The sequence below is a fragment of the Phyllobates terribilis genome, unplaced genomic scaffold (assembly GCF_046119375.1).
Source record: "Phyllobates terribilis strain yellow unplaced genomic scaffold, ASM4611937v1 Scaffold_12__6_contigs__length_324123572, whole genome shotgun sequence".
In the NCBI taxonomy this organism is placed as follows: Eukaryota; Metazoa; Chordata; class Amphibia; order Anura; family Dendrobatidae; genus Phyllobates; species Phyllobates terribilis.
In genome coordinates this window covers 295455840-295477339 of record NW_027362772.1, presented here as the reverse complement: position 1 = coordinate 295477339, position 21500 = coordinate 295455840, and the positions used below count along the sequence as shown (strand labels likewise).

Genomic DNA, 21500 nt, shown 5'->3' with positions numbered 1-21500 from the left:
CCTGCTGCACAAAGTCTCCTCTTAACAGTTGTTGTAGAGATGTGTCTGCTGCTAGAACTCTGTGTGGCATTGACCTGGTCTCTAATCTGAGCTGCTGTTAACCTGCGATTTCTGAGGCTGGTGACTCGAATAAACTTATCCTCAGAAGCAGGGGTGATTCTTGGTCTTCCTTTCCTGGGGCGGTCCTCATGTGAGCCAGTTTCTTTGTAGCGCTTGATGGTTTTTGCAACTGCACTTGGGGACACTTTCAAAGTTTGCCCAATTTTTTGGACTGACTGACCTTCATTACTTAAAGTAATGATGGCCACTCGTTTTTCTTTACTTAGCTGCTTTTTTCTTGCCTTAATACAAATTCTAACAGTCTATTCAGTAGGACTATCAGCTGTGTATCCACCAGGCTTCTGCACAACACAACTGATGGTCCCAACTCCATTTATAAGGCAAGAAATCCCACTTATTAAACCTGACAGGGCACACCTGTGAAGTGAAAACCATTTCCGGTGACTACCTCTTGAAGCTCATCAAGAGAATGCCAAGAGTGTGCAAAGCAGTCATCAAAGCAAAAGGTGGCTACTTTGAAGAATCTAGAATATAAGACATATTTTCAGTTGTTTCACACTTTTTTGTTAAGTGTATAATTCCACATGTGTTAATTCATAGTTTTGATACCTTCAGTGTGAATGTACAATTTTCATAGTCTTGAAAATAAAGAAAAATCTTTAAATGATAAGGTGTGTCCAAACTTTTGGTCTGTACTGTACATACGGTAAAAAATCTCAGCACTCCAGAAATGAGATAGTGAATAAACCGTGGTCTTTATTCACCCATGTATGTGCAACATTTCAGGTCTTCAAACTTTTAGCCATTCTTAAGCCATTAACATTTAAAGTACATAAACAAGGGATATATAGGTTACACCACATAATCAGTGATTAATCAATATACACCAGGAAAGCAATGTGCATTTGTATACAGTGCAATAACATCAACCTCCTTATGTGTCATTGTACATACAACAATAGTTCATTCATACCATGCCATGAATGTAAATGGGTGGAAAACCTGTTACAAGCAATGAGAGTTATAGGAATGATTAAAGTTTTTTCTCATAAATATACTGTCCCAAAATAAAAGATTGGGTTTGTTAATGGGTAGTACTAAATCCTGAGTTTTACCATAAATACTTTATAGAACTTCCTAATGCTTTTGCTCATCTGATTCTGAGAATACGCTTCCAAAGTTATAAAAACAAAAGACCTGAGCAGGTCACCACTGAAGACCATCAGTGGCCAAGGCTATCCAATTTCAGGCCCCGGAGGTGAGTATGCATAGTGATCTCCAGAGCCTGATCGAAAGCCGGAAGCCCCAACTTAGAGTGAACATCGGGCCGGAGATGTGGTGCATTGGAGGACTGGACAGCAGTCAGGAAGCTGTGGTGGCATCCGGAGAGGTGAGCAGTCCTGTGTAACTTTGTCTCGCACACCGAGCCTACTTATGGCCAGAAACTACAGCATAGAATGAACAGAAGCGGTGGTCCAGACAGCGAGCAATGAGCAGAAGTGATAGCTAGAAAAGTAAATCGTAAGGTATGTTTTTTTTCCTTTTTAAACTTTTCCAGCCCTCTACTTTTCAGCAGGATATTGGGCGCAGCTGGCCACCATTTTGCTGAATTCGTATGGAGCAGATTACAAAAAATCGGCATAATCGTCAGAGTGGTGTCTTTTTGTCGAACTTGAGAAGAATTAATCTCCACTCGAATAAATTTCTCCATCTTTATTTGTTACCAATAATTAATTATTATCACATATAGGAAAACTGGACATCTGTCGCCTTACAATGGCCTCATTGTGAGCACTTATAATATTAAAGATCCAACTCCATTGTGAAAGACACGAGTGTGAATGGGTGTTCATCAGTACTTTGCATGCTATAAATGATATTTTCCCTGGGATACATTGTGCACAAAATTTTTTATAATAAAGAAAAGACAATTATATTTTTATACACTTGTATCATGCACCAGACACAGATAAAGGATTTTTATAACATTTAAGCTTTACATATAACACTTGCCATGGAGATTCATCTTGTGTCATAGACCTACGACTCTTTGTGAGCCACAATGAATATCAGGTTCTTATAATCAGAGTGGTCATTCATACCCGTTCTCTTTTTAACCTCACAGCGGTCAATGATAAAACCTTCTCCAGCCAGAGCTTTCCTGGCAAAATCCTCGTCATAATTGAGAGCATGGTACTTGTGTTTCCCTACTGTGTAAAATGTTAGTTCTAAAACTCCCATTAATATAATGTGTCCTCCAGGTTTCAGCAACTTTAAGAACTTCCTGAGATATTTGATGTAATCATCTTCATCTTTACTAATACTATCCAGAAGCCAACCACTTATGATACAATCTGCTTGTGGTAACACAATTGGATCCATCATGTCTTCTTTCTCGAGGTCACATTTCACAACATGTTGAAGGGCTGATCGCACTTTTCCTTCTTTGTCCTGTAACTGATCCCTGAAAGAAATGGAAAAAATGATGAAAATGATTGTCCCACAGTCAATATTGAACAGGACGGCACTAGAGCTCAGTGGTTAGCGCTGAGTCATTGACTTCCAGTTGGGGAAATACTTGAAACCTCCAAGACTATTATATATTGTTTGAATATACCGTATTTTTCGGACTTTAAGACGAACCTTTTTCCTCCAAAATTTTGGAGGAAAGTGAGGGGTGCATCTTATAGTCCGGATGTACCTGCTGTGGCTGTGGATGGTGGGGTGGGGGGTGGCAGCGGAGTGGGTCATAGAGGCAGTAGCCGCCTGCTGCAGTTAACACATGTGCCTGCTGTTAATGAAAATGAATATTCACTGTTCTACAAGCTGATTGGAGAGCAGTGAATATTCATTCTTTTTAACAGTGGACACATGTGATCACCGAGCAGCTGCAGGAGGCTAACAGGGTGTCCGCTATTAAAGAAAATGAATATTCACTGCTCCATATGCCCATAGTCCCGGCGTGGGGTAGAGTGAATATTCAAGCAGCAGACCTCAGCGTGTGAGGGCACATGGCAGTGACTCCATGTGCTGCTCATATATTGAGATCAGCTACTGGCATTAAAACAGGAGTCAGCGCTGTGAGGGAGTGGATTGAAGGTGAATAGAATTGTTTATTTTTTAATGTATGCAGTGTGTTTTGGGATATACCAGGATCGGGATGAGGGGGCCATATATACGAGGATGAGGATGAGGATGAGGGGGCCATATATACGACAATGGGGATGAGGTGTCCATATGTACAAGGATGGGGAAGAGGGGGGCATATATACCAGGATAGGGATGAGGGGTCCATATATACAGAGATGGAGATGAGGGGGCCATATATACTGGGATCAGGATGAGCAGGTCATATATACCAGAATGGGGATGATGGGGCCATATATATCAGGATGGAGAAGAGGGGGCCATTTGTACCAGGATGGGGATGAAGGGGCCCTATATACCACGATGAAGATGAGGGGGCCATATGTACCAGGATGAGGATGAGAAGGCCATATGTACTAGGATGGGGATGAGGAAGTCATATATAATAGGATGGGGATGAGGAAGTCATATATATTAGGATGGGAATGAGGGTGCTATATATACCATGACAGAGATGAGGGTGCCATTAGTGATGAGCGAGCATGCTCGCTACTACTCGGTACTCACCCGAGCATGTCACTGCTCGAGATGCTTGGCGCTCGCCGAGTATTTCCGAGGTTGCTCGGCAGGAGCTCAGGTCCCCTCCCTTTATGTTTGGTGCTCTTTAGAGCGCCAATGAACATGCAGGGATTGTCTGCCACACACTGTATTGCCGCAGTCATGTTGGTTGTGGTATTACAGTGATTGGCTGGCCGCACAGTGAGCATCAGTTCTATATCAGACCTGGCACCGCCATGCTGCGCTACAGTCTACTCCAGAATCAGGCAGTGTAGGGAGAGGAGCTGGTGAGCTAGGGAGAGATTTGCTAGTTTCTTAGTTAGTCTAGGTATACCACCATATATTATTCACATATCCATCTCAACTAACAGTTCTTCTGAGGACTAATCAAGCTGCATAGATATCAGTGCTAGGCAGGCAGGCAGTGTATGTGGCAGACTGCACATTATGGAGCCCCCTCATGTGAGGGAAAGAAAGGCAATTAATGTCTCAGCGCAGAGTTCAGTTGTCCCTACCCCAGTCCTTGGAACACAAGCACAAATCTGCAGACAACGCCCCACAGGCCACGCTACTACATTCACACATTTCGCTACTAAGTGCTCTCGAAATGGTGCCTTTTAGGATCGTGGATACGGAAGTTTTCCGCAACCTGATGGTGGCGGCCGTCACTCGGTACTCGGTCCCCAGCCTCAACTATTTCTCCCGCTGTGCCGTCCCCGAATTACACAAGCACGTGTCCCACAACATTAGCCGTGCCCTCAACAATGCAGTTAATGGGAAAGTCCACCTAACCACGGACATGTGGACAAGTGCTTGTGGGCATGGACAGTACATCTTGGTGATGGAACACTGGGTCAACATAGTGGAAGGCGGGACCCAGTCGGACCTTTGGACGTAACACATCCTCCCGATTTCGAGGATTGCGGGCCCTGCATCAATCAGGGTTGCCCCCACATTCTACAGCTCCTGCACCTCCTCCTCTGCCTCCCCTTCAGCCTCCATCTCCAAAATGACCACATCAGTCGCAAGCTGGAAGCACTGCAGCACTGCCTCGGCCAAGCAGCAACAGAATGTGCAGAAGCTAATATGCATAGATGACAAATTCCACAATGCTGAAGACTGACACTGCTGAACCTACAGCCAGGCATAGTCGTCTGTGACAATGGCCAGAACCTGGTGGAGGCTCTGAGGTGATGCAAGCTCACACACGTACCATGCCTAGCCCATATGCTTAACTTCGTGGTTCAGCGTGTTCTCAAAACCTACCCTGAGCTGTCGGATCTGCTTTTCAAAGTGTGCCACCTGTGTGCCCATTGTAGAAAGTCAACTACAGCTTCCACCGCCCTTGCCGTGTTTCAGAAGCATTTGCAGCTTCCAGCTCACCGACTGGTGTGTGATGTCCCCACCCATTGGAACTGTACATTGCAGATGTTGGGAAGGATTTGTGAACTGAAGAGGGCAGTTGTTGACTACCAGCATCAACAAGGCCGTCGGTATTCAGTTCAGACTCCACACATAAGACCTCAGGAGTGGACATGGATGTTAGACATATGTACCATCCTCCAAATCTTTGAGGACTCCACCAAGATGGTGAGCACGATGACGCCATAATTAGCACCACCATCCCGCTTCTCTGTCTTCTGAAATACTCTCTGCTCACAATCAAAGAGGATGCATTGCAGGCAGAACATGACGAGATGGAGCAAGGAACCATACAGGGTGATTACACACAGCCCACCCTCATCTCAACCCAACGTTGATTGGGTGACAATGAGGAAGAAGAGGAGGAGCAGGAGCTAGTTTAATATGCTATAGACGGTAATACCTGCACAACTGTCATACCGTCTGTTCAGTTTGGATGGCCTTAGGACAGGGAGGAGGAGGAGGAGAGCATGGTCAGTTATCCTCTTGATGAGGACACGGAAGTCTTGCTCATTAGCAGTCTGGCATGCATGGCTGAGATTATGTTACGCTGCCTTTCCCATGACCTTCTCATTCTCCAAATTTTGGGAGACAGTCATTACTAGTTGGTGACACTTCTAGACCCACGCTACAAGGAGAACTTTCTATCTCTTTTTCCCAAGGCGGACAGGTCTATTAAAACACAGTACCAGAAGGCCCTTGTTGCGGAATTATTAAAAAAATTCCCATCTGAAAATGATGGCGGCAGAGGTCACAGTTCGTTGGACAACCAAGGAGTACAGGCAAGAGGGACACAACTCCAATCCAGCAGAGGCAGGGGAACACTGTCAAAGTTCAGGGACAGTACTCTCAGACCCTCCCATCTTACAGCCCCTGAGGCGCGGGGTACTCACAAGGAGTGCAAAGTTTGGGGAGATGGTGAGGGAGTACCTTGCCGACCGTACCAACGTCCTTAATGATTCCTCTGTGTCTTATAATTATTGGGTATCCAAGCTGGACATGTGGCATGAACGGGCTCTCTATGTTTTGGAGTTCCTGGCCTGTCTTGCCGCTAGCCTTTTGTCAGAGCAGGTTTTTAGTGCCGCTGGTGGAATTATAACTGATAAGTGCATCTGCCTGTCAACTGAAAATGCTGACAGGCTGATGTGGCACCCCAATTGTCTGGTTGCCACAGTGTCATTGTCTCCCTCACAAGAGGTGATGCCATGCCAGGAAGCAAGCAGGGGTCCCCTAATCAGGTATACATGCATGCAACTCTTTCCTAGCTCCAGACCAGGAAGGGGAACTCCTCCCCTTAGCAACTGGAATCTGGAGGCGAGGTTAGTTAGAGTTAGTGAGAGGAGCTGAATACAGGACAGCGACAAGGAAAGACCTGGGGAGTGGAGCTGCACGGCAGCTCACCCCAGAGGGAAGCGCAGAAGAACCGGACACCGGAGTCCAAGGTTGTGGGGCACTGAAGGCCCAGCAGCAAAAACCGTAGGGCAGGAGACTGCAGGTCTCCTGGCCCCATCAGACATCCGGAGGCTCAGCAGTACATAGGGCCCAGCACAGCCACGTGGGAGCAACACTCCAGGAAGGCCCGAGCTGCCTGCCATGTGAGTGAGTACAAAGACGTTTAACTCAGGGACGGGGGCCACAGCACAGCTACAGTTAGGTTCATATATATTTGGACAGAGACAACATTTTTCTAATTTTGGTTCTAGACATTACCACAATGAATTTTAAACAAAACAATTCAGTTGCAGTTGAAGTTCAGACTTTCAGCTTTCATTTGAGGGTATCCACATTAAAATTGGATGAAGGGTTTAGGAGTTTCAGCTCCTTAACATGTGCCACCCTGTTTTTAAAGGGACCAAAAATAATTGGACAGATTAAATAATTGTAAATAAAATGTTCATTTCTAGTACTTGGTTGAAAACCCTTTGTTGGCAATGACTGCCTGAAGTCTTGAACTCATGGACATCACCAGACACTGTGGTTCCTCCTTTTTAATGCTCTGCCAGGCCTTCACTGCAGTGGTTTTCAGTTGCTGTTTGTATGTGGGCCTTTCTGTCTGAAGTTTAGTCTTTAACAAGTGACTTGGCCATTCAAGAATATTCCACTACTTTGCTTTAATAAACTCATGGGTTGCTTTGGCTTTATGTTTTGGGTCATTGTCCATCTGTAGTATGAAACGACGACCAATCAGTTTGGCTGCATTTGGCTGGATTTGAGCACACAGTATGGCTCTGAATACATCAGAATTCATTTGGCTAATTCTGTCCTGTGTCACATCATCAATAAACACTAGTGACTCAGTGCCACTGGCAGCCATGCACGCCCAAGCCATCACACTGCCTCCGCCATGTTTTACAGATGATGTGGTATGCTTTGGATCATGAGCTGTACCACGCCTTCGCCATACTTATCTCTTTCCATCATTCTGGTAGAGGTTGATCTTGGTTTCATCTGTCCAAAGAATGTTTTTCCAGAACTGTGCTGGCTTTTTTAGATGTTTTTTAGCAAAGTCCAGTCTAGCCTTTTTATTATTGATGCTTATGAGTGGCTTGCACTGTGCAGTGAACCCTCTGTATTTACTTTCATGCAGTCTTCTCTTTATGGTAGATTTGGATATTGATACGCCTACCTCCTGGAGAGTGCTGTCCACTTGGTTGGCTGTTGTGAAGGGGTTTCTCTTCACCATGGAGATTATTCTGCGATCATCCACCACTGTTGTCTTCCGTGGGCGCCCAGGTCTTTTTGCATTGATGAGTTCACCAGTGCTTTCTTTCTTTCTCAGGATGTACCAAACTGTAGATTTTGCCACTCCTAATATTGTAGCAATTTCTTGGATGGGTTTTTTCTCTTTTTGCAGCTTAAGGATGGCTTGTTTCACCTGCATGGAGAGCTCCTTTGACAGCATGTTTACTTCACAGCAAAACATTCCAAATGCAAGCACCACACCTCAAATCAACTCCAGGCCTTTTATCTGCTTAATTGAGAATGACATAATGAAGGGATTGCCCACACCTGTCCATGAAATAGCCTTGGAGTCAATTGTCCAATTTCTTTTGGTCCCTTTAAAAACAGGGTGGCACATGTTAAGGAGCTGAAGCTCCTAAACCCTTCATCCAGTTTTAATGTGGATACCCTCAAATGAAAGCTGAAAGTCTGAACTTCAACTGCATCTGAATTGTTTTGTTTAAAATTCATTGTGGTAATGTCTAGAACCAAAATTAGAAAAATGTTGTCTCTGTCCAAATATGTATGGACCTAACTGTATAAGCAGCAGGGCCAAATAGATTAGTGCAAAGGGAAGGCCTCCAACTTCACCTGGCGAGGTGGATTCCCAACTTGCTTCCAGGCCGCCCGGACCTCTACTACCAGCTAGTACCCGTGCCCCAGTCTGCCTAACCAACGCAAGTAAAGATGAGAGGAAACCGCCATTAAGTTGTGTCCTAGAATTATTATCTGCGCCATCGCCTGCACTACACTGCACAGCAACATCACCATTTCCTACCCTGGACCAAAGCTCTGCCTGTGGAGAGCTGAACCCACTCTGCTGCATCGTCATCGGCTCCAGAGGATCTGCAACGCAGCGGCGGCCCCATATAGCCGCATACCACAGGTGGCGTCACAAACATTACATGTAAAAAATGTATTCCCTTTTCTTTATTCTCCTTTTATTGTCCATCCTGGGACACCCCCAGCACCGACCGGCCCAGCTATTGAGTACCCCACGGCCCAGGGGGCGCATCAACTTGGTGTCACGATTTACGAAGCCCGGTATAGACTTTACTGAACGGAGTGATCACGTCATTTGCCATCAGCCGAGGGGAAGCTGAAGGTCCCACTCCGGAACCGTCGGGTAAGCGATCCCTCCTGCCTGCAGAGCAGCATACTGGTACATCAGCAGTAACCCAGGACTTGGCTGAGGTTCACTAGTGGGGAGGAAGATGCCCAACCTGGGAGAAGATTCAGCCGCGGGCGCGGCCGCCACCACGGTAATGCCGTTATCAATGCCATGTATAGCAGAGGTGGAGTGGTTGCCCCAGTACTCAGGGGAGTCGTACCCCCTGAGGAACTTTAAGGGTGCAGGACAGTGTACGGGACTATTATCTAAACCTGCAGGAGCCGCTGCAGGCCATTAAACAGGTAGACCCTGACAGTGTGCGAGTCGAGGACAGATTGCTATCTGAGCAGTTTATTGAGGGGCTCCTGTCTAACGCTCACCGGACACAGCTGCGCATTATTGCGCAAATGGACTTTGCGCAATTTAAAGACCAAGCCATCCGGGTGCTACGAGAACCAACCCCAGTTGGCACTGCATCCCTCCGGTGCTCAGATATCACATACCACCAGGCGGTGGCGTCCTTTTCCCCAGCAACTGTGGAGGCTGACGCGCAGACCCTAGATATTGATCCGTCTGCGGACCTACTCCTTCAGGTCCTGGGGCTGACCAAAAGTGTGGCTACACTAACCAAAACCATGCAGGCCATGTAAATGTCTCCAAAGGAAAAGATCCAGCTAGCTTCCAGTCCAGATGACGTTCCGTGGCGACGACAGAGAAGAATTCCACCGACCAGAGGGAGGAACAGCGATCGCTACGACCTGGACGGACAACCCATCTGCCGCCACTGTCAAAAGGAGGGGTACTTCGCAAGATTCTGTAATTTAAATGAGCAACCCCTGGGGCAGAGGGCCAACCCCCAGGAGTAAGACGACCAGGCCCACAAAGCTGGCGAGACAAGTACGTGGGAGGACGACCGGTCCTACTTGTCATGCTTGATGGCATCCCGATGAATGCACTGCTGGCCACTGGGACCCAGGTGACAACGATGCCATATATCCTTTCTAAACAATACTGGACTTATTCAGACATTACCCGCCATCCAGATGAACATCTTAGCATCTATGCCAGCAGTGGTCAGCCCTTACTTCAGGTGGTGTCCTCTACGTCCGACACTCTTTAGTGCTTTAGTGACCAGGAAGATTATTGTTTGAAATTTGAACAAATTCTGAACAAATGTTCTTTTGACCTTATGACCTTAACAATTGAATTTTTACAGAAGGAAATAGCTGCTTCTAAGGAAAACACTACAGGCATCGAGACCCAACTAGCATCCACTATTTCTACCGATGAACTAACTTCCCTCAAGACCAAGGTCAACCAGAACCTCGAACAACATCGCCGAGACACTGAAATTAAAAAATGACTCAAGTTCATCCACTACGCCGAGGACTACCAGAGGAACCTTTTATATAAATGGCGCGACTTCTCCAATGCCACACGTGGTCCGGCACAACCACACCATTCCTCTATTGACCTGTCCTCTTCCGGTTCAGAATTGGACAAACCAAATCATTCATCTACCTCTACCCACTTTTTAGGTTTCCAGAAGAGATACAATCGAAGAAGAGGAGGACGAGGCGGGGCGGCACCCACAGGAGGGGACAGGAGCTTCATGAGGGTAACTCGTTCCCAGGTATGAACTCATTGATTGTGAACATTTTGTCACGATCCCTCAGCATCGCAGAACTTTCAGTGTCACAAAAAGGCTTGTCTTTTTGTCCATCTCATAAATGTAACACATTTGGTCTTGAAATGGATTTACAAAGGTTTTTCAGGTCCATTAGACTAAAGGCCCACTTCTCACATGAGCCCACCACGAATACCACTACACCCCCTACCAGTCCACCTAGCATAATAGCTGCTAGTCTAGGATTAAAGAATAAGAGCACTTATCATCCCCCCCAGAATTACCATGCTACAGAGACTTTCATTGATTTCATAAAACAATCATTTTACAGACTACGGTCGGATATTGATCTGGGCCGCTTACATTACCCACAAAATATGTCCTCTCTAGACAGACAAGTTTTGACTGCACTTCAATCGGATTCTTCCATTATTATTAAACCAGCAGATAAAGGTGGTGCAATAGTGGTAATGGACAAATCCGTTTATCTAAACGAGATCCATAGACAGCTTAATAATCACTCGGTCTATGAAAAACTCACACATGACCCTACCTCGACAGTCAGAGAGTCTATCGCCAGAATCCTGGAACAACATTGCCTTAAGGGAACTATCGATACTAAAACCTGTGATTTTTTAACCAACCCATTTCCAATAATCCCAGTATTCTATACCTTACCTAAAATCCGCAAAAGTCTTGAGAACCCACCAGGCCAACCAATAGTTGTGGCCACCAATTCCGTTTTATCTCCCTTAGCGATTTTCCTGGAGAGAATCTTGACCCCTCTGGTGAAAGGCACCTCATCTTTTATCTTTGATACGGGAGCATTTTTGACAATCATTAAAGAAATCAAACAGGTTCATCCCGAGTCCCTTTTAGTTACGATGGACGTTAACAACTTATACACCTCCATTCCACATGAGAGAGGTAATGAGTGTGCTAAATACCTTCTAGAACTGTCACATACACCACCCGACATTAGCCACCTCTGCCTGGATCTTCTTACCTTGGTTTTGTCAAGGAACTTTTTTCTATTTCAGGATACGTTCTACTTACAGAAGCAGGGTACCGCGATGGGTTCTAATGTAGCTCCACTGTATGCTAACTGCTACATGTCAGCTTTTGAGAAAGAGATAGTATACAGTAACCCACTATACAAAACCCACTCCAGAGTATGGAAACGCTACATTGATGATATTTTTTGTATCTGGACCGGGCCCAAGGTAACATTGATGGAATTTTTTGAAATTTTGAATTCTTCCTGGGAGGGCCTTGGTTTTACCATATCGTGTAGCACACAATCAATTCATTTTCTTGATACTACGGTCATAAAGGATGAACTTGGTTTCCTGTCGACTGACTTATACGTGAAACCCACCCACAGAAACAGTCTTTTACATTATAATAGTCTCCACCCTCGATCTATTTTTTCATCAGTACCCAAGTCCCAGTTTCACCTGGTCCAACGTATCGTGAGCGATCCCTTCACACAAAATAAGAGGATCACGGAGATGAAACAGAAATTTTTGGTAGGGGTTACCCACCAACTGTGTTAGCTCGAGCCCTAGAACCCTCCACAAGAACTTACCATGCCTCTGACAAACGGTTACCGTTCGTCCATACCTATCGTCCAATTGTTTAAATTTTACATAGAAGTATCCGACAACATTGGAACATACTCAAAACTGCTTATCCATCAGTCCCTGAATTCCGGGGTCCCGTTCCTGCCATGCTATAAAAGACCTACCAACATTCGTGACCGCCTAGTCCATTCAGACATTGGCACTACCTATACCCAACCCAAACAGAGGTTTCTCTCCACACCCAAACATGGGACATTTCCATGTTTACAGTGTCACCAGTGTAACAATATCATCAGGGGTGACACTTTCTATCATCCACAAACAGCCAAACCGTATGAGGTAAAAGATTATTTTACTTGTAACTCTTCTTATGTTGTCTATATCCTTAAGTGTCCTTGCGGTTGGATTTATGTTGGAGAAACCACTCAACGCATAAAAGACAGGATCTCCAAACATAAGTCCACAATACGCTGCAAAAATTTATTGCTACCGGTTCCTCAACACTAGTGTTGAGCCACCCCCGTAGTGTTCGAGTTCGGTTCGGTTCGTCGAACACCCGTGTGTTAGTCAAACTGTTCCTCGAACTGTTAGTTGAACACCTTCGAACACCGTTAAAACCAATGGCAGGCAAACAAAAACACATAGAAACACATAGAAAAAACCTTCAAATGTGTCCAAAAGCTGACAAACTGCTCAGAAGACACTCTCTTTAGAAAAGCCAGCCAGCAATTCAGCAGCGGCACACACTGGTACCCGACAATTTAGAACAGAAAGAATAGAGAATCACACATAGATTAGATAGATAGAAACATGTCAGTCACATATATAAGAAGTACAGTGACAGTGTTGCTTACTGTACTTGTCATTTAGTGTTAAAGGATTTATTAAAAAAAATAATAGTGTTTTCATGCACCGTCTCTTTAAAAAAGCCTGCCGGCAATTCAGCATCGTTACCCGACAATTTATAACAGGAAGAATAGAGCATCACACATAGATTAGATAGATAGAAACATGTCAGTCACATATATAAGAAGTACAGTGATAGTGTTGATTACTGTACTTGTCATTTAGTGTTAAAATAAAGGATTTATTAAAAAAAAAAATTGGCGTGTGGTTCCCCGTAATTTTAGTCTCTAACGGAGGTTAAGCAGATGGCTGGGGCAGATGTTTGAAGCCTGGGAAGGGGGTAATATCCACGGAGCTTCCCAGGCTACTAATATCAGCCCCCAGCTGAATACCTAGCCTTTACTAGCTATTAAAATGGGGGACCCCCCCAAAAAATGATGTGGGGTCCCCCCTATTTTAATAGCTAGCAAAGGCTAGGCAGACAGCTGGGGGCTGATATTAATAGCCCACGAAGGGTGCCATGAATATTGGCCCCCTCCCAGGCTAGAAACACCAGCCGTCAGCCGCCCCAGACATGGTGCATCCATAGGATACGCCAATTCTGGCACTTAGCTTCGCTCTTCCCACTGCCCTGTAGCGGTGGCAGTAGGGTAATAGGGCTGGGGTTGATGTCAGCTTATAATGCCAGCTGACATCAAGCCCAGGTTAGTAATGGAGAGGTGTCTATAAGACACCCCCATTACTAACCCCATAGTCAAAGTTTTAAAAAAAACACAAACACCCAGAATAAAGTCCTTTAATTGAAATAAACACACAATTCTTTTTTGTTCTAAATTAAACCATACTTACTATCACGCCCATTCCAGCTGAAGCCAATGTCTTCTGCAATAAAAGTAAAATAATAAAGCAACATCATCCTTACCTTTCCATGGTTCCCATGAGAGCTTCAGCTCTGCTACATTCACAAGACAGGCTGAATCGCAGCCGAAAGCTGCCATCCAGCTTGCCATGCCGCAGACACTGAGAAGCGCAGGCATGCTTGTGCTCCTCAGTGTCTCGTTGTGACGAGGTCATGTCCAATGAACTCAGCTGACCTCATGCATGTCACTGACAGCGTGGGAAAATTCTCCTGCGCTTGCAGTCAGCGTGAGAGAATTCTCCTGCTGAAGTGCTGAGCGCATGAGAATTTTCCCACGCTGTCAGTGACGTGCATGAGGTGAGCTCATGTCCAATGAGCTCACCTCATGCACGTCACTGACAGCGTGGGAGAATTGCCTGTGCTCTGCAGTGTCTATGAGGGATGGCATGCTGGATGGCAGCGCTCAGCTTTCGGCTGCCATCCAGCCTGTCATGTCAATGTAGCAGAGCTGAAGCTGTCGTGGGAACCATGGAAAGGTAAGGATGATGTTGCTTACCGAAACGTCTGTTAATTTTTTGCACTTTATTAAAAATATAAAAAAGATTTCATGAGTCTCCTGAGTGCCAGGTCATTTCTTTATAAGGGTATAAAGAGGTGACCATAAAAGTTGGCCGAGTAGAATTGCCATCACAAGGAATGATTATTGTTGATATTGATCGCCGAGAAAGTCATCCTATGATAACCTTAGGCACCAATGTGATAGAAAATTGTCTTGGAGAAATTATTGTTTTGTTGCAACAGGTCGCAGAGACTGCCAGCTCCAGTCAGCAGCGTTTTCTGCAGAAGGAAATCGGAGCCCTGATGAAAAGACAACAAGTAGAGGTGTCTGGTGGAGAAGTTGGCAGTGTCAGGATGAGTGATCCATTCCCCATTGCAATGCCCCCTAGGAGTGAAATGTTAATATGGTGTCGGGCAGCAATAGGTCTCAGGGGTCAAGATTATCAGGCCCTGGTAGAGCCCATGTACTCTGATAGTAGGCTCACCATCTTGACAGCCAGGGGGGTAGTCGATGTCTGCAAGGGGAGAGTACCGATACGCATCCTGAATTGTGAGGAGAAAGAGGTCCATTTACCCCGGTATGCTACCCTTGCTATTCACTGTTAGTAACAATGCAATAAAGAAAGTGGAACCCTTGCCTCCATCCAAACCGGTGGAGAATAATGGTGCCAAGGGGCAGATGGAGGATTGGTGTCAGAAGCGACAAGTGGGTACTGACTCCACCCCATTGCATCAAAAGCATGGAGTATACCGGGTGGTCCAAGAATATGAGCCAGTCTTCAGAAAACATCCACTAGACTTTGGGCAACATCATATCCCCATGGGAGATCATCCGCCCATTAAAGAGAAGTACCAGCCTGTACCCCCAGCTCACTATAATGTGCCAAAGGAATGTTACGGGAGATGAAGGAGGCTGGGGTGATCAGAGATAGTTGTAGCCCCTGGGCAGCTCCATTAGTTCTCGTTAGAAGAAGGATGGTACAATGAGGATGTGTGTTGATTACAGGCAGATTACCCGCATTACACATAAGGACGCCTACCCATTACCCAGAATTGAGGAATCATTAGCAGCATTGAGATCAGCTAACTATTTCTCCACTTTGGATCTCACCAGTGGGTACTGGCAGGTTCCTGTGGCAGAGGCGGACAGAGAAAAGACCGCGTTTACAACACCAATGGACCTCAGCAAGTTCAACTGCATGCCATTTGGGCTCTGTAACGCCCCAGGAACCTTCCAGCGGTTAATGGAGTGTTGTCTAGGACACAAAAACTTTGAAACCATCCTGCTGTACCTAGACGACGTAATCGTCTACTCAAAGACATATGAAGACCACCTGGAGCACCTGGCCGAGGTGTCTGAAGCCCTATCTGGTTATGGCCTGAAAGTAAAGCCGTCCAAGTGCCACCTGTTAAAGCCCAAGGTGCAGTACCTAGGTCATGTGGTAAGCGCCGGGTGTAGCACCAGACCCTGAAAAAGTCACTGTGATCAAGGACTGGCCAAGACCCTCCACTATCAAGGAAGTGCGGCAGTTCCTCAGGCTGGTAGGCTACTACAGGAGATTCATCAAGGGTTTCACCAAGAGAGCGACATCCATGCAGGACCTCTTAGTGGGCCAGTTCAAGAATGCAAAGAACCCGAAACCTCCATTCAAATGGGGTAAACCAGAAGACGAATCTTTCACTCGACTGAAAATGGCTCTTACTGGAGACGAAGTCCTGGCCTACCCCGACTATGGCCAACCATTTATAATAATAATAATAATAATGTTTATTTTTAAAGCGCCAACATATTCCGCAGCACTTTACAAATTTTAGGGGGGACTTATACAGACAATACAGAATAAGCATATCTCATATCGAAAGGAGTGAGGGCCCTGCTCGCAAGCTTACAGTCTATGAGGAAATGGGGAGACACAAAAGGTAGAATGTACATATATTGTATAATGCAGCCTTAATATCTTGATTGGTATGAACCTCAAATTGAAGAAGATTTTAATATGGGGGAAAACTGGGATGGACAACTGGGATGGACAGATAGTGTGTGGGGGCGATACGCCAGTCTAAAGAAATGGGTTTTTAGGGTCCGCTTGAAACTGTGGGTATTGGGAATTAATCAAATTGTCCTGGGTAGTGCATTCCAAAGAATTGGTGCAGCACGCGAGAAATCTTGGAGATGGGAGTGGAAAGTTCTGATTATGGAGGATTTTAGTTTTAAGTCACTGGCAGAATGGAGGGCACATGTAGGGTGGTAGACTGAGAAAAGGGAGGAGATATAGGGGGGTACTGAAGCATGGAGAGCTTTATGTGTAAGCGTGATAAGTTTAAATTGAACTCTATATTGGATGGGTAACCAATGCAATGACTGGCACAGGGAAGAGGCATCGGTGTAGCGGTTGGCGAGGAATATGATCCTGGCTGCTGCGTTAAGGACGGATTGGAGAGGGGAGAGTTTAGTAAGAGGGAGCCCGATCAGTAGAGAGTTGCAGTAGTCCAGACGGGAATGAATAAGAGCTATGGTAAGGGTTTTTGCAGAGTCAAAGGTGAGAAAAGTCCTGATTCTTGAGATGTTTTTGAGGTGTAGATGACATGAACGAGAGAGTGATTTGATGTGAGGAGTGAAGAAAAGATCTGAGTCAAAAATGACCCCAATACAGCGGGCTTGTTGCTGGGGAGTAATGTTTGAGCCACAAACGGAAATGGCAATATCGGGCACAGGTAGGTTAGTGGAGGGAGGAAATACGAGTAGTTCAGTTTTTGACAGATTCAGTTTTAGGCAGAGGGAGGACATAGTGTTAGACACAGCAGAAAGACAATCACTGGTCTTTTGTAGCAATGCAGGGGTGATGTCCGGAGCAGAGGTCTATAATTGGGTGTCATCAGCATAGAGATGGTACTGAAAACCGAATCTGCTGATTGTTTGTCCAATGGGAGCAGTGTATAAGGAGAAAAGAAGGGGGCCTTGGACTGATCCTTGAGGAACACCGACAGTAAGGGGAAGGAGAGAGGAGGAGGAGCCCGTGAAAGACAGAGAAGGAGCCGTCAGAGAGATAGGAGGAGAACGAGGAGAGAACAGTGTCCTTGAGGGCTATATAGCAGAGCATAGTGAGGAGGAGCTGGTGATCCACAGTGTTGAATGCTGCAGAGAGATCCTGGAGAATCAGCAGGGAATAGTGACCATTAGATTTAGCTGTTAGTAGATCCTTAGAGATTTTAGTGAGGGAAGTTTCAGTAGAATGTAAAGAGCGGAAACCAGATTGTAAAGGGTCAAGAAGAGAGTTGTCTGAGAGATAGCGGATTAGAAGGGAATGGACCAGGCGTTCCAGGAGTTTAGAGATAAAGAGAAGATTGGAAACAGGTCTGTAGTTGGCCGTGAAGTTCTGGTCAAGGGATTGTTTTTTAAGTAATGGATGTATGCTGGCATGTTTAAAAGAAGAGGGAAAGATACCAGATGAGAGGGAGAGGTTGAAAATTTTAGTTAGGTGAGTGGTGACAGCTGGAGCAAGGGACTGAAAGAGATGTGAGGGAATAGGGTCACTGGTGCAGATATGGCAAGAAGATGCAAGGAGGCTGATCACTTCATCTTCCGTGATGGGTTCGAAGTCAGAAAGTGAGCAAGATACAATGTGGCGGTGGAGAGCATGCATAACGTTTGGGGATTGGGAGAAAATTTCCTGTCGGATATGGTCAATTTTTTCTTTGAAATAATTGGCCAGATGATCAGCGCTGAGGTCGGGACCTGTGCTGTTTGATTGAAGAGAGAATGAAACGTGTCAAAGAGTCATTTAGGATTATTGGAAAGTGAGATGATGAGGTTGTTAAAGTAGGTTTGTTTGGAGAGGTGAAGCGCAGAGTTATATATTTCTATAAGAGTAAAAAGTGGGGGGGTCTTGAGTAGAGTCATAGTTCTTGACAGAAAATGAAAGAAGATTATGGTCAGAGATTGGAAGGGGAGAGTTAGTAAAGTCATGTGCTGAGCAAAGCCAGGAGATGATCAGGTCCAATGTGTTCCCGTCCTCATGTGTAGGAGAATTAGCAAGCTGTGAAAGGCCGAAGGAGGAGGTTAGTGATAAAAGGTGAGCAGCAGATGGGGAAAGAGGATCGCCAATTGGGATGTTAAAATCTCCCATGATTAGAGTGGGGATGTCACAGGATAGAAAATTTGGAAGCCAGGCAGCAAAGTGATCCAGGAACTGACAGGAGGGACCTGGAGGGCAATAGACAACCGCCATTCGCAGGGAGAAGGGCCGGTAGAGTCTGACTGTGTGAGCCTCAAAAGAAGGGAAGATAAGGGAGGGTACAGGGGGGATAACCTGAAAAGTACATTTTGTTGAAAGAAGCAGACCAACTCCTCCCCCTGATCTGTTGTCAGGTCGCGGGGTATGAGAGAAATGTAGGCCACCGTTGGAGAGCGCTGCAGCGGCGGTGGTGTCCGACTGCTGGATCCAGGTTTCAGTGAGAGCCAGAAGGTTGAGGGAATTAGAGAGGAAAAAGTCATGGATGTAAGAGAGTTTATTACAAGCTGAGCGCGCATTCCAAAGGGCACAGTTGAATGAGACAGAAGATATGCAGGGAATATTAATGAGATTAGCAGGGTTTCTGAATGTAACAGGGAAAGAGTTAGTGTTATTATTACTGGAGGGTCCTGGATTAGGAGAAATATCACCTGCGACTAAGAGAAGGAAGATACAGTGAGTGAGCAGATGGTTGAGTGATTTGTGAGAGCGTTTCCTGTGTTGTATTGTGGGAATGAATGGATCTGTGTGGTATAACATTGTGAAGAGGTCATGACAGCTGTACATAGGAGAAGAATGGAGTGAGGAATTAATATGGATGAAGTGTGCAGAATTGGTGGGAGAACGGTGAATGTGGATGATTGTAGCAGAGCAGAATATAAATGGCACAGATACAAATGGTGAATACTGTTTGCAAAACAGATGAACTGGAAGCAAGTTTGTTTAATTGTCTTGCATGTCTTACCTGTCTCCTGCCCTGTCCAACTGCCATGTCTAACTGCCCACACTTTGATAAACTATGGCACTTCGATAAAGTATGCATAAATGCCCCCACATAAATGCTTCCCCTTGACTATGTCTCAATATATAGGGAAGTATCTGCCTAGATCTACACAGATTTAACTCGTTAGCAATCAATCAACTAGTTTAAGACAACAGTAGACCATAAACTGCAGAAAAAAAAACAGACTAGCAACTCTACATGGATCATAAACTATTAAAGTAATTGTGATGACCTTAAAGTATCATGGGTTAAGCAACATAGATGAATGACAAAGATTAGCTGCAGAACATTGCAAGGAACATGGAGATAGAATGCAGTTTTCAGAATAGATTACAGGTAGTAGATGAATGACAAATATATACCAGAGATTAGCTGCAGAACATTGCAAGGTACATGGAGATAGAATGCAGTTTTCAGAATAGATTACACGTAGTAGATGAATGACAAATATATACCTGTAAGAAGAGAAGAAAGTATACTCCATACAGATGCCAGAAACATGGGATTGGGAGTGGTGCTGTCCCAGGTACAGCAAGGCAGAGAGAGAGTGATTGCCTACGCCAGCCGGAAACTGCGGCCCACGGAAAGAAACCCCGACAATTCCTTCAAGTTGGAGTTTTTAGCTATAGTCTGGGCTGTAACAGAGCACTTCAAACATTACCTCACCTCCTCCAGATTTACAGTCTTCACGGATAACAACCCGCTGACGCACCTGGAGACTGCGAAGCTTGGTGCCCTAGAGCAACGATGGATGGCCCGACTGTCTAACTACGAGTTTACCTTCAAGTATTGGGCGGGGCATAAAAACACAAATGCTGATGCGCTGTCCAGGATGCCCAACTTGCCAGACAGGGGAGAAGACCCGGAAGAGCTGGAGGAGATAGAGCTACCCGCTTTTCATCATAACGGGGTGACCCAGTGCTCCCTCTATGTGAGGGACAAGCGCTCCGCCAACAGAGAGGCCACGTTCAACCCATTGCCCCACCATGGATGGGCAGAGATGCAGGATAGCGAACCGGCTGTCCTCCTGGTAAAGGAGTTGCTGACACAAGCTGACTCGCACCCTGATCCAGATGCTCCACAGGAGACCCAACAGTTGTGGAAGGAGAAGGGCAAACTGTTCATCTACAAGGGAAAACTGTGTCGAAGAAGTATCAACTCCCAGTCACACAAACTGGTCTGGCAGGTGGTAGTCATGAGGAGGGATGCACCAATGGTCTTAGAAACGTACCACGATGGAGCAGGACACTTCGGATGGAAGAAGTTGGAAGTCCTGCTACGTGAGCGATTCTACTGACTTGGCATGAGGAAAGCAATCGAGAGATGGTGTCGAGAATGTGGTCCATGCAACCTGAGACAGAAAGACTGCGATAGCCCGAGGGCTCCCCTGCAGCCCATAATCACCAAACAACCACTTGAACTAGTAGCCTTGGACCACGTGAAGCTAGCCCCAAGCCGGTCAGGCTATGTCTACGCTCTCACTATAGTAGACCACTACTCCCGATTCCTGGTAGTAGTGCCAGTGAAAGATTAGACGGCTCAGACGGCAGCCAAAGCGTTCCAACAACACTTTTGTCGCCCCCACCGTTACCCCGAACGAGTGCTGACCGACCAAGGCCCAGCTTTCGAAGCTGAAGTGTTTCAGGAATTCTGTAACTTGTACGGCTGCAAGAAAATAAGGATGATGCCGTATCATCCCCAGACCAACGGGTTGTGCGAGAAGATGAACCAGGTGGTAATAGACCTGTTGAAGACGTTGCCCCTTGCAGAAAGTAGCCTGTGGCCAGAGAAGTTACCAGATTTGGTGGACCTCTATAACCACACCCCGTTGAACTCCATCAACTGTACACGCGCTTACCTGATGTGAGCAAGACATGGTAAGCTACCCATCGACTTAGACATGGGAGTCTTAACACCTGAGATGACATCACCAGATGAAGATTTCGATACAGAGTGGCAGCAACAATACCGCAAGGTGCAAGAATGTGTTGAGAGAAGTTTGTCCCAGGCGAGACAGAGGCAGGAGAAAACTTACAATCAGCACGCACCTGC

At 45.8% G+C, this 21500-nt stretch overlaps 1 long non-coding RNA gene across 1 annotated transcript in view; it reads right to left on the bottom strand.

The window, feature by feature from the left end:
* Positions 1 to 1758: 1758 nt before the first annotated feature.
* Positions 1759 to 21500, bottom strand: part of LOC141171637 (uncharacterized) — a 599137-nt gene continuing 579395 nt past the window's right edge. The window contains exon 2 of the long non-coding RNA XR_012252366.1: positions 1759 to 2524. This is a non-coding gene — a long non-coding RNA (uncharacterized lncRNA). The remainder of the gene's footprint in view (positions 2525 to 21500) is intronic.